Source organism: Mirounga leonina, unplaced genomic scaffold (genome assembly GCF_011800145.1).
Source record: "Mirounga leonina isolate KUSES-001 unplaced genomic scaffold, KU_Mleo_1.0 Mir_126, whole genome shotgun sequence".
NCBI classification, from domain to species: Eukaryota; Metazoa; Chordata; class Mammalia; order Carnivora; family Phocidae; genus Mirounga; species Mirounga leonina.
The window spans coordinates 34159509-34170037 of NW_023270314.1; positions in this window are offsets into that span (position 1 = coordinate 34159509).

Here is a 10529-nt window from a genome sequence, read left to right on the forward strand (position 1 = left end):
CGTGCTGAGATTACATTTTTGTAGTTAATAATTGCCTCATTTTTTCTTTTATTATATTTCTTTTTATTTTCTGTATCTTCTGCAGATGGTTATATGAGAATGGGATTACAGAGCCTTTAGTTTTCTACTTTGTATATTTCTATATTGTTTGAATGCTTTTTAAAACAACACCTGTTTGTTAGTTTTTTAATTACTAAAAGCAGTAAAAATATTTCCCCTTTACACTTGATCTTAGCCAAAAGGCCGAGAAGCGATAAAAATATTTCCCCTTTGAAAAGTACAAAGACAGTGAAAGTATTAGCCACTTGCTAGCAAAGAATCTTCTAGATTTCAGTGAGGAAACCAGACTAACAACTGAATGCTGAACTCTACGTTTTGTTCCACCCATTAATTCATCAAATTTAAAAGAAAAAAATAGGAAAAGTTCACAACAAAACAGGTAAGTTTATATGAATATCTTTAAACAACAGAAAATGAGCTAGTGACATAAACAGTATGTAGAAAATAAAAACTAAATGAAAAATATTCTTTAACATTAGCTACTAAAGAATCTGTTACAACCAGCAGAACATTTTTTACCTAATTATAAAAAAATGAGTGGTGATGAAGATGACATAAGAGTACTTATAGTATTGTAAAGTAATTGCTGAAGGGTAACTTAACAATAAGTATTAAATATGTTACATTGTTTGAACCAGAAATTATATTCTATTTTATTCTATGGTTCTAGTCAAAAATACAGTATTTATTTGCAAAACCATATGTTGTTTAAAATTTAAAACAAATGACAAAAAATAATTAAAACATGATATATCCAAAATGACAGATTATTAAGAAGCATTAAAATGTTTCAGAGAATTCCTAATGGTATGGAAAAACATTCTGGATATAATGTCAGTTGTGAAATACCTGTTATGTATGGATACATATATGCATATGGATGGGAAAAGTCTACTACTAAAGTAGTAATGCATAGTGGTTAAAAGTATAGTCTCTTTTGAGAGACATACCTAGGTTCCTGTGGCCATGATGGCTGATGGTCTTGGGTCATTTACTTAAACCTGAGTTGCTCAAAAAATAGAAAGGTACAAACAACATGAAAGGACAAATATATGATTTTATTTACATGATGAATACCTAGAATAGGCAAATTAATATAAACAGAAAGTAGACTAGAGGTTACCAGGGACTGGGAAAGAAAGGGGGAAGAGAGTGTTAGTGTTGGGTACAGAGTTTTTATTAGACATGATGTAAAGTTTTGGGTTTAGGTAGTGGTGATGGTTATACAATGTTGTGAATGTATTTATTGCCCTGAATTGAATGCTTAAAAGTGATTACAATTCCATCTTCTGTTTATTTTACCACACTAACTGGTTGAAAATTTTGTGTAAAGAGCAGTTGGGCCACCAAGACCCTCCCCACTGTGGGTCATCCCTTAATCATGGGGAGCCATGACATCTGCAAGCTCCTTTCCCAGCTTATGTCCAAAACACTATCAGATAGGCTCACTCACTTCAGGGAATTGAGGGGTCCTTCCCAGGAGAAAAGACATATAGACATTGGATATTTAGGGACTTAAAGAAAAAATTCAACATTAATGTCCCTCAGGTTAATATGCCCAAGGCAGTGGTAGTGATATATGCTTCTGATCAGCTTTTTAGTGCTTCACATTCAAATATGAACAGACATTTCAGCATCAATAAACTTTTGAGGAAAGCCTCCAACACAATAGAGATCCAAATGACCAGACCAAAAAAAAAGTGAGGAGCTTAGAGGAGCTGAAGAATTCCGGTTTTAAAAATTTATCTGGCCCTGTGGGTGTCAGAGAAAGGGGCTATGGACCTGTAGTAAACCTGGTGATTTCTAATATGAAAGCATTTGCCAATCAGAAAATGCCCAGCTTGGGGTGCCTGGGTGGCTCAGTTGGTTAAGCGACTGCCTTCAGCTCAGGTCATGATCCTGGAGTCCCAGGATCGAGTCCCGCATCGGACTCCCTGCTCAGCGGGGAGTCTGCTTCTCCCTCTGACCCTCCCCCCTTTCACGTGCTCACTCGCTCTCATTCTCTCTCCCTCAAATAAATAAAATCTTAAAAACAAAATGCCCAACTTACTAGATATTTTGTTTTCTTTCCTTCTGTAATCATTTATAAACTCAATTGCTTTTTTGACTAGATGCCTATATTAAAACTGCCAATTATAATTTTTGGATTATCACAAAACTCAGTTATGGCCACATGTAATAGGACATGGTGATGTATGTCCCATATAATTAAATGTTAATTCATGTCTTTATATTTCATAAGTGTGTGTATATGTGGTACACAACAGTATCATGAAATATTTAGGCATAAATAGTAAAACCTTGGCTACCATATCTGGAGAAGTACTTGAAAGCTTTACATAGAAGAATATACCACAGGAGCACACCTGGCTGGCTCAGTTGGTAGAACATGCAACTCTTGATCTCCGGATCATGAGTTCAAGCCCCAGGTTTGGCATAGAGGTTACTTAAAATTTTTTTGTAAAGAAGAATATACCACAGGTAGATCAGTAATTTAGATTCAATCCTTTATAGAGTGAAAGCATGATTTTAAAATGAGAGGAAAGGGGTGGCTGGGTGGCTCAGTTGGTTAAGCATCTGCCTTCGGCTCAGGCCTGGAGTCCCAGGATCAAGTCCCACATCAGGCTCCTTGCTCAGCCGGGAGTCTGCTTTTGCCTCTGACCCCCCCCCCCCCCATGCTTTCTCTCTTTCTCACTCAAATAAAATTTTTTACAAAAAATAAAATGAGAGGAAGGGTCATTGGATCACATAACTGAAAAATCCAGCTTAAGAAATGAATGAAGGAGTTAAAAATTATTTCAGCTTAAGAAATGGATGAAAGGGTTAAAAATGTAATTAGAAATCTATTTTTCTTTCTCTTACCACTGTTTTCCTCCGCACTACTTATTTTCCAACAAACTTTCTTTATGTTATAGCAAAGATGGCCACCAGTATCTCTAAAGCTAGGAATCCTAATAATAAGAATCTTCTTCCCCAATGGTTCCAGCAAAAGTCCCAAGAAAAGCTCTGATTGGCCAGACCTGGTTCACAGTCCCCATTCCTGAAGATGAGAAGTCAAGTCAGTCCCACTCAATCCACATAGACTGAGGGTATTCCTGTGCAATGTGGTATCTATTTTCAGTTTGGAATCAATGTGGAAATTATTCTGTCAAAAGAATCTTAAGCTCTCCTTTCATCTCTGTCAAAAACAGAATACCGAAGCAGCTGAGCAGGATGCACAGAGGAAATAGAAATGCAGCAACAAACAAAAAGAAGCCATTTCCTGTAATAAGCAATTTTCACAGACTATTTGCAAAACATATGGAAAGAGGGTAAAGCCTCCTCGGAAAGCAGTTTGATAAGCACTGTTACTTAGAGTAATAATATAGGCAATTACAGTCAGAGACTGAACTCTTAAGTCCACAGAATATGTTCAGCCATTGTTGATTATTTTTGAAATTCCTTTTATAAGCTTCAAATTTTAAGAAACTTAAGGATCCATATCTATTATAGATAGAACCAATTAATTTCAGTGAAGATGTGGTACCTAGAATAAGCGGACCAGAAAAAAACAGCTTTTAAAGAATGTAGTCTTAACTACATTTCTTTCCAGAAGTGTTGGAGTTTTTCATTAGCACATCTTTCCAGATACATGGCTTTATGTGAAACATATAACCTTTTATGAGAAGATGGTATATTTTGGGGGTGTCTGGATGGCTCCGTCGGTTAAGCAACTGCCTTCAGCTCAGGTCATGATCCTGCGATCCCGTGGTCCTGGGATCCAGCCCCGCCTCGTTGGGCTCCCTGATCATCGGGGAATCTGCTTTTCCCTCTCCCTCTGCCCCTCCCCCGCTTGTGCTCTCTCTCTCTCTCTCTCACAAATAAAACCAAAAAAAAAAAAAAAAGAAAATGGTATAGTTTGGTTAGGGCTTTATGAGTATACTCAAGTTAAATAAAACAGGCTTTTAGCAAATTATCTGAAAGACAATTTGTATCACATATTTAGCACACAGTCAGTAAACACAACAAGGATTTAAATCCAGGCAAACTGGCTCTAGAATCTATACACTAAACTACTATGATGCTTCTCTTAAAAAGTACTAAACTATATTACTGCTTTATCAATTAGGAGAAAGTGGATTAAATTCCATATTATTAACAAATGAATAACAATTTCCTTAGAACTTAACAATTCTTCTGAGATTGGAAATATTCTTCAGAAGAACCAGCAAATTTTAAAGCTAAAGTTTAAAAAGATCAAATGTACTATGCCCAAATGCCTCCTTTAAATTTTTAAAATAATCTTCACTTGCAAGTCTCATAAGATCTCAAACTTAACTGCCCAAAACTGAGCTCCTAATCCTCCAAATCAGCTACCTCTAAAGCAGTTCTCATCTCTACTAATGTTGACTCAATTCTTCAGCTCAGGCCAAAAATCTTGGAATTACCGTTGATACTTCTCTTTTTCTTATATCCCACATCCAGGTCATACATTGTCAGCTGTATCTTTAACAGAATGATCCTGTTGTCTGAAAATAGTGACAGTTGAACTTCTTCTTTACCAACACTGATGCCTCTTTCTTTTTCCTGTCTGACTGCTGTGGCTAGGACTTCCAGTACTATGTTGAATAAAAGTGGTGACAGTGGACATCCTTGTCTTGTTCCTGATCTTAGGGGAAAAGATCTCAGTTTTTCAACACTGAGTACAATGTTAGCTGTGAATTCTTCATATATGGCCTATATTATGTTGAGGTATGTTCCCTCTATCCCCATCTTGTTGAGAGTTTTTATCATGAATGGCTGTCAAATCTTGTCAAATGCTTTTTCTGCATCTATTGAGATCATGTTATTTTCATCCTTCGTTTTATTGATGTGGTATATGACGACTGATTTGCAAATATTGACCCATCCTTGTATCCCAGAAATTAATCCCACCTGATCATGGTGAATGATCTTTTTAATGTATTGTTGTCAGCTGTTTACTAATATTTTGTTGAGGATTTTTGCATCAATATTCATCAGGAATATTGGCCTGTAGTTTTCTTTTCTTGCGGTGTCTTCTCTGCTTTTTGGTATCAGGGTAATGCTGGCCCGGTATTCAAAAGCTTTCCTGTCTCTCCTATTTTTTGGAACACTTTGAGAAGGATAGGTATTAACTCTTTTTTAAATTTTTGGAGACCTGTGAAGCCATCTGATGCTTGACTTGTTTCACTTTGTTTTGTTTTTTGATTACCAGTTCAATTTCATTACCTATTATCAGTCTGTTCAGATTTCCTACTTCTTCCTGGTACAGTTTTGGAAGATTGCATCTTTCTAGGAATTTATCCATTTCTTATAGGTTGTCCTGTCTGCTCTGATTTTTATTATTTCCTTTTTTCTACTCACCGTGGGTTTTGTTTGTTCTTTTTCTATTTCCTTCAGGTGTAGGGTTAAATTGTTTACTTGAATTTTTTCCTGTTTCTTCAGGGATGCCTATATTGCTCTATACTTCCCTCTCAGAACTGCTTTCACTGTGTCCCAGAGATTTTGGACCATTGTGTTTTCATTTTCATTTGTCTCCCTGTATTTTTTTATTTCTTCGTTGATTGTTTCATTAACCCATTGGTTGTTTACTATCATGTTTAGTCTCCAGATGTTTGTGTTTTCTCCAGTTTTTTTTTATGTGATTTATTTCTAATTTCACAACGTTGTGGCCAGAAAAAACTCATGGTATGATTTCAATCTTAAATTTATTGAGGTTTTTTATGGCCTGATATGTGGTCTATTCTGGAGAATGTTCCATGTGTACTTGAAAAAAATGTGTGTTCTGTTGTTTTTGGATGGAATGTTCTGTGTATGTATCTGTTATGTTCATCTGGTCCATTGTGTCATTACTGTCACACATTATGTGACATTATTTCCTTATTAATTTTCTGTCTGGATAATCTATCCATTGATACAAGCAGAGTTAAAGTCCCCTACTATTATTGTATTAACATCACTTTACATTTTATGTCTGTTAATATTATGTATTTAGGTGCTCCAGTGTTGGGTATGTAGATATTTACAATTGTTATATCATCTTATTGGATTAGTCCCTTTATCATTATGTAATGCCCTTGTTTGTCTCTTGTTACAGTCTTTGTCCTCAAGTTTATTTTGTCTGATATAATTATTGCTACCTTGGCTTTTTTTTTCTTTTTTTGCTTTCATTTAGCATGATGAATGTTTTTCCATCCCTTCACTTTCAGGCTGTATGCATTGTTAGGTCTCAGGTGAGTCTCTTGTAGGCAGCATATAGATGGGTCTTGTTTTCTTCTTCATTCCACCACTCTGTGTCTTTTTTTTTTTTTTCCTCCATGTCTTTTGATTGGAGCATTTAGGCCATTTACATTTAAAGTAATTATTGATAGGTATGTAGTTACTGCCAGTTTTAAAAGTTGTTTTCTGATTGTTTTGTTGTTCTTTTTTTTTTTTTTTTAAAGATTTTGTTTATTTATTTATTTGACAGAGAGAGAGAAACAGCATGAGAGGGGATAGGGTCAGAGGGAGAAGCAGGCTCCCCGCTGAGCCGGGAGCCCGATGTGGGACTCAATCCCAGGACTCTGGGATCATGACCTGAGCCAAAGGCAGCCGCTCAACCAACTGAGCCACCCAGGCGCCCTGTTGTTCTGCTTTGTTCCTTTGTTCTTCCCTTGCTCTCTTTGTGATCAATAAGTATCTATAGTGTTTTGTTTGGCTTTATTTTTTGTGTATCTATCATAGATTTTGGGTTTGTGATTACTATGAGGTTCATATTTAACATCCTAAGTAAATAGCAGTTTGCAGACAACATGATGCTATACATAGAAAATCCTAGACTCCATCAAAAAACTGGTAGAAGTAATAAACGAATTCAGCAAAGTGGCAGGATACCAAATCAGAAATCAGGAGTGTTTCTATACACTAGCAATGATATTGCCAAAGGAGAAATTGAAAAAACACCATTTACAATTGTACCAAAAATAATAAAATACTTAGTAATAAATTCAACCAAGGCTGTGGAAGACCTATACTCTGAAAAATAAAACACTGTGGAAAGAAACTGAAGATGACACAAACAAATGGAAAGATGTCCCATACTCATGGATTGGAAGAATACTGATAAAATGTCCATATTACCCAAAGCAATCTACAGGTTCAATGCAATCCCTACCAAAATACCAATGGCATTTTTCACAGAACTAGAACGAATAATCCGAAAATTTGTATGTACCACAAAAGACCCTGAGTAGCCAAAGCAATTGTGGAAAAAAGAATGAAGCTGGAGGTAGCACAACTCCAGATTTCAAGGTATGCTACAAAGCTATAATAATCAAAACAGTATGGTACTGGCACAAAAACAGACACATAGATCAATGGAACAGGATAGAAAACCCATAAATAAACTCACATTATATAGTAAATTAATCTATGACAAAGGAGGCAAGGATATACAGTGAAGAAAAGACAGTTTTTTCAAAAAATGGTGCTGGGAAAACTGGACAACTACGTATAAAAGAATGAAACTGAACCACTTTCTTACACCATATACACACATAAATTCAAAATGGATTAAAGAACTAAATGTGAGACCTGAAACCATAAAAATCTTAGATGAGAGCACGGGCAGTAATTTCTCTAACATTGACCATAGCAACATTTTTCCGGATATGTCTCCTGAGGCAAGGAAGACAAAAGCAAAAATAAACTACTGGGACTACATCAAAATAAAAAGTCTTTTGCACAGTGAAGGAAATCATTAACAAAACAAAAAGACAACCTACTGAATGGGAGAAGATATTTGCAAGTGATATATCTAATAAGGGGTTAATATCCAACATATAAAAAGACCACTGAAAAAACAACCAATACAATTAAAAAATAGACAGAGGGCCTGAATAGACATTTCTCCAAAGAAGACATCCAGATGGCCAACAGACACATGAAAAGATGCTCAACATCACTCATCATCAGGGAAATGCAAATCAAAACCACAATGAGATATCACCTCACACCTGTGAGAATTGCTAAAATCAACAACATAAGAAACAATAAGTGTTGGTAAGGATGTGGAGAAAAAAGAACTCTTGTGTAATGTTAGTGGGAATGTAAATTGGTACAGCCACTGTGGAAAACAGTATGGAGGTTCCTCAAAAAACTAAAAATAGAAATACCATGGGGCACCTGACTGGCTCAGTCAGTAGATCATGCAACTCTTGATCTCAGTGTCATGATTTCAAGCCCCATGTTGGGTGTAGAGTTTACTTTAAAAAATTAAAAATAAAATATAAATACCATATGATCCAGTAACTCCACTATTGGGTATTTACCCAGGGAAAACAAAAACACTAACTTGAAAAGTGTTCATTGCAACATTATTTACAATAGCCAAGAGAAGGAAGCAACCAAAGGGCCCATCTATAGACAAATGGATAAGGAAAGGGTGGTATATGTATACAATGGAATATCACACAGTCATAAAAATGAGTGAGATTGTGCCTTCTGAGACAACATGCATGGATTTAGAGGGTATTATGCTAAGTGAAATTAATCAGACTGAGAAAGACAAATACTGTATGATTCCACTCATAAATGGAATCTAAAAAATAAGCAAACAAAAAGCAGAATCAAAACTATAAATACAGAGAACTGATGGTTGCCAGAGGAGTGGGGAGGATGTGGGGTGGGCAAAATGAGTGAAGGGGAGAGGGAGATACAGGCCTCCAGTTATGAAATGAATCTCATAGGAATAAAAAGCACAGCATAAGGAATACATTCAATGATACTGTAATAGTGATGTGATGGGACAGATGCCAGCTAAACCTGTGGTGAAATGGCATAATGTATCAACGTGTCAAATCACTAAGTTGTACACCTGGAACTACTGTAACACTGGTATAGTGTGTTAACTATACTCAAAAACACAAAAACACAAAATACAGAATGATCCTTTTAAAACTAAGCTAGACGTAACCCTCCACTCAAAAGTCTCCCCTGTCTTTTTATCTTCCACAAAACAAAAGCTAAAATTCCTGAAATAACCTATATATGAGACCTCAAAAGAAGGGCTATCCCTGGCACTTCATCACTGACAATTCACGTGCTAGGTTACTCTGCCGCTGCCACACGGGTCTCCTTACCTTCTCTCAAACTCACCAGGCAGGCAGGCAAGAACCCACTTCAGGACCTTTGTGAATAGCTGCTCTGTTAGCTTGACCATTCTTTCTCCTGACTGCTATAGGACATGCTCCCTTCTCTCTTCCAAGATTTCACTTAAATGTCACCTTAAGATTTTTAAATTGCATCACACACACACACACACACACACAGAGGCATTTTATTATTCTCCCAGTCATTTATCACCTTCTAATAACCTTTATAATTTACTTATTTATCTATCTCCCCTACTAGAATGTAAATGCATGAGGGCATGAATTTGTTTTACTCACTGCTGAATCCCCAAGCCTAGGACAGGGCCAGGTGTGTTTACCAAGTAGGAATTGAAGACCAAGTAGGTTTCATACTCTTCTTAATTAAATGAATAAATATTATCAGTAGAGGAAGCATAATAACGTAGATTAAGAACACAAACTAAATTGCTTTGGTTTAACATCTGGTTGGTGACTTAGTTGTGTGACCTTAGTCAAATTACATACCAGAACTGAACCTCAGGTTTTTAATCTGTGAAATGAGAGAACTGATAATTACCCAACTCATAGAATTACTATAAGGATTAAATTATGTAATCCATGTAGCAATATGCCTGGCACATAGTAAATTCTCAATAAATGTTAGCTAGTTTAGAGGTTGTATAGTAAGTCAGATAAAGTTGTAAATAGGCCTTTGTGGCAAATGAACATTCTTCAATAATAAACAAAATTTATAAATAGATAGACATACCTGTTGTTTTGGGATAGGATCTAATAAGTTATTGATACTTACCCTTAGTGCATTATATAATGTTTCTTATTGACACTTCTAGCCCTCCTGGTCTGCCCTTTGCAGCCAATCAAGTTGGTTTCCTGCCTACATCCATTTCTCCACTTCCCCTTTTGGTTTTAATACCTGAGTTATTGATAGTATTGAAGTATTTTTCCCTATGTGGATTTGATTTCCTAAAAAGTGCCAGAGAAATACCTTTTTCAACACTTACACAAACCTCAGACGGCCAGAAGCTCTGGGGAAAAGTAACCCATTCCCTGGCTCTATAAGGCAGATCCCAATTGGGCTGAGCCAATCATAAAAATTTCATTCTTCTTGCCAGTAATTGGTTACTAATGGACAAATGATACAGTTCTAGCCAATACTAAGTAAAGGAAATGTGTTGGAAACTTCTGGGAAATTTTTCTGTGAACAGTGGTGGTTTTTCTTCTTTTTCTAAGTGCTGTTTCTCTGGATGTGATGTCTGGAACTATTGAAACCATATTATAAACTTGGAGGTTGCCAGCTAATAGATGAAGTTGATAGTCAATTTTGTACTCACTAAATAT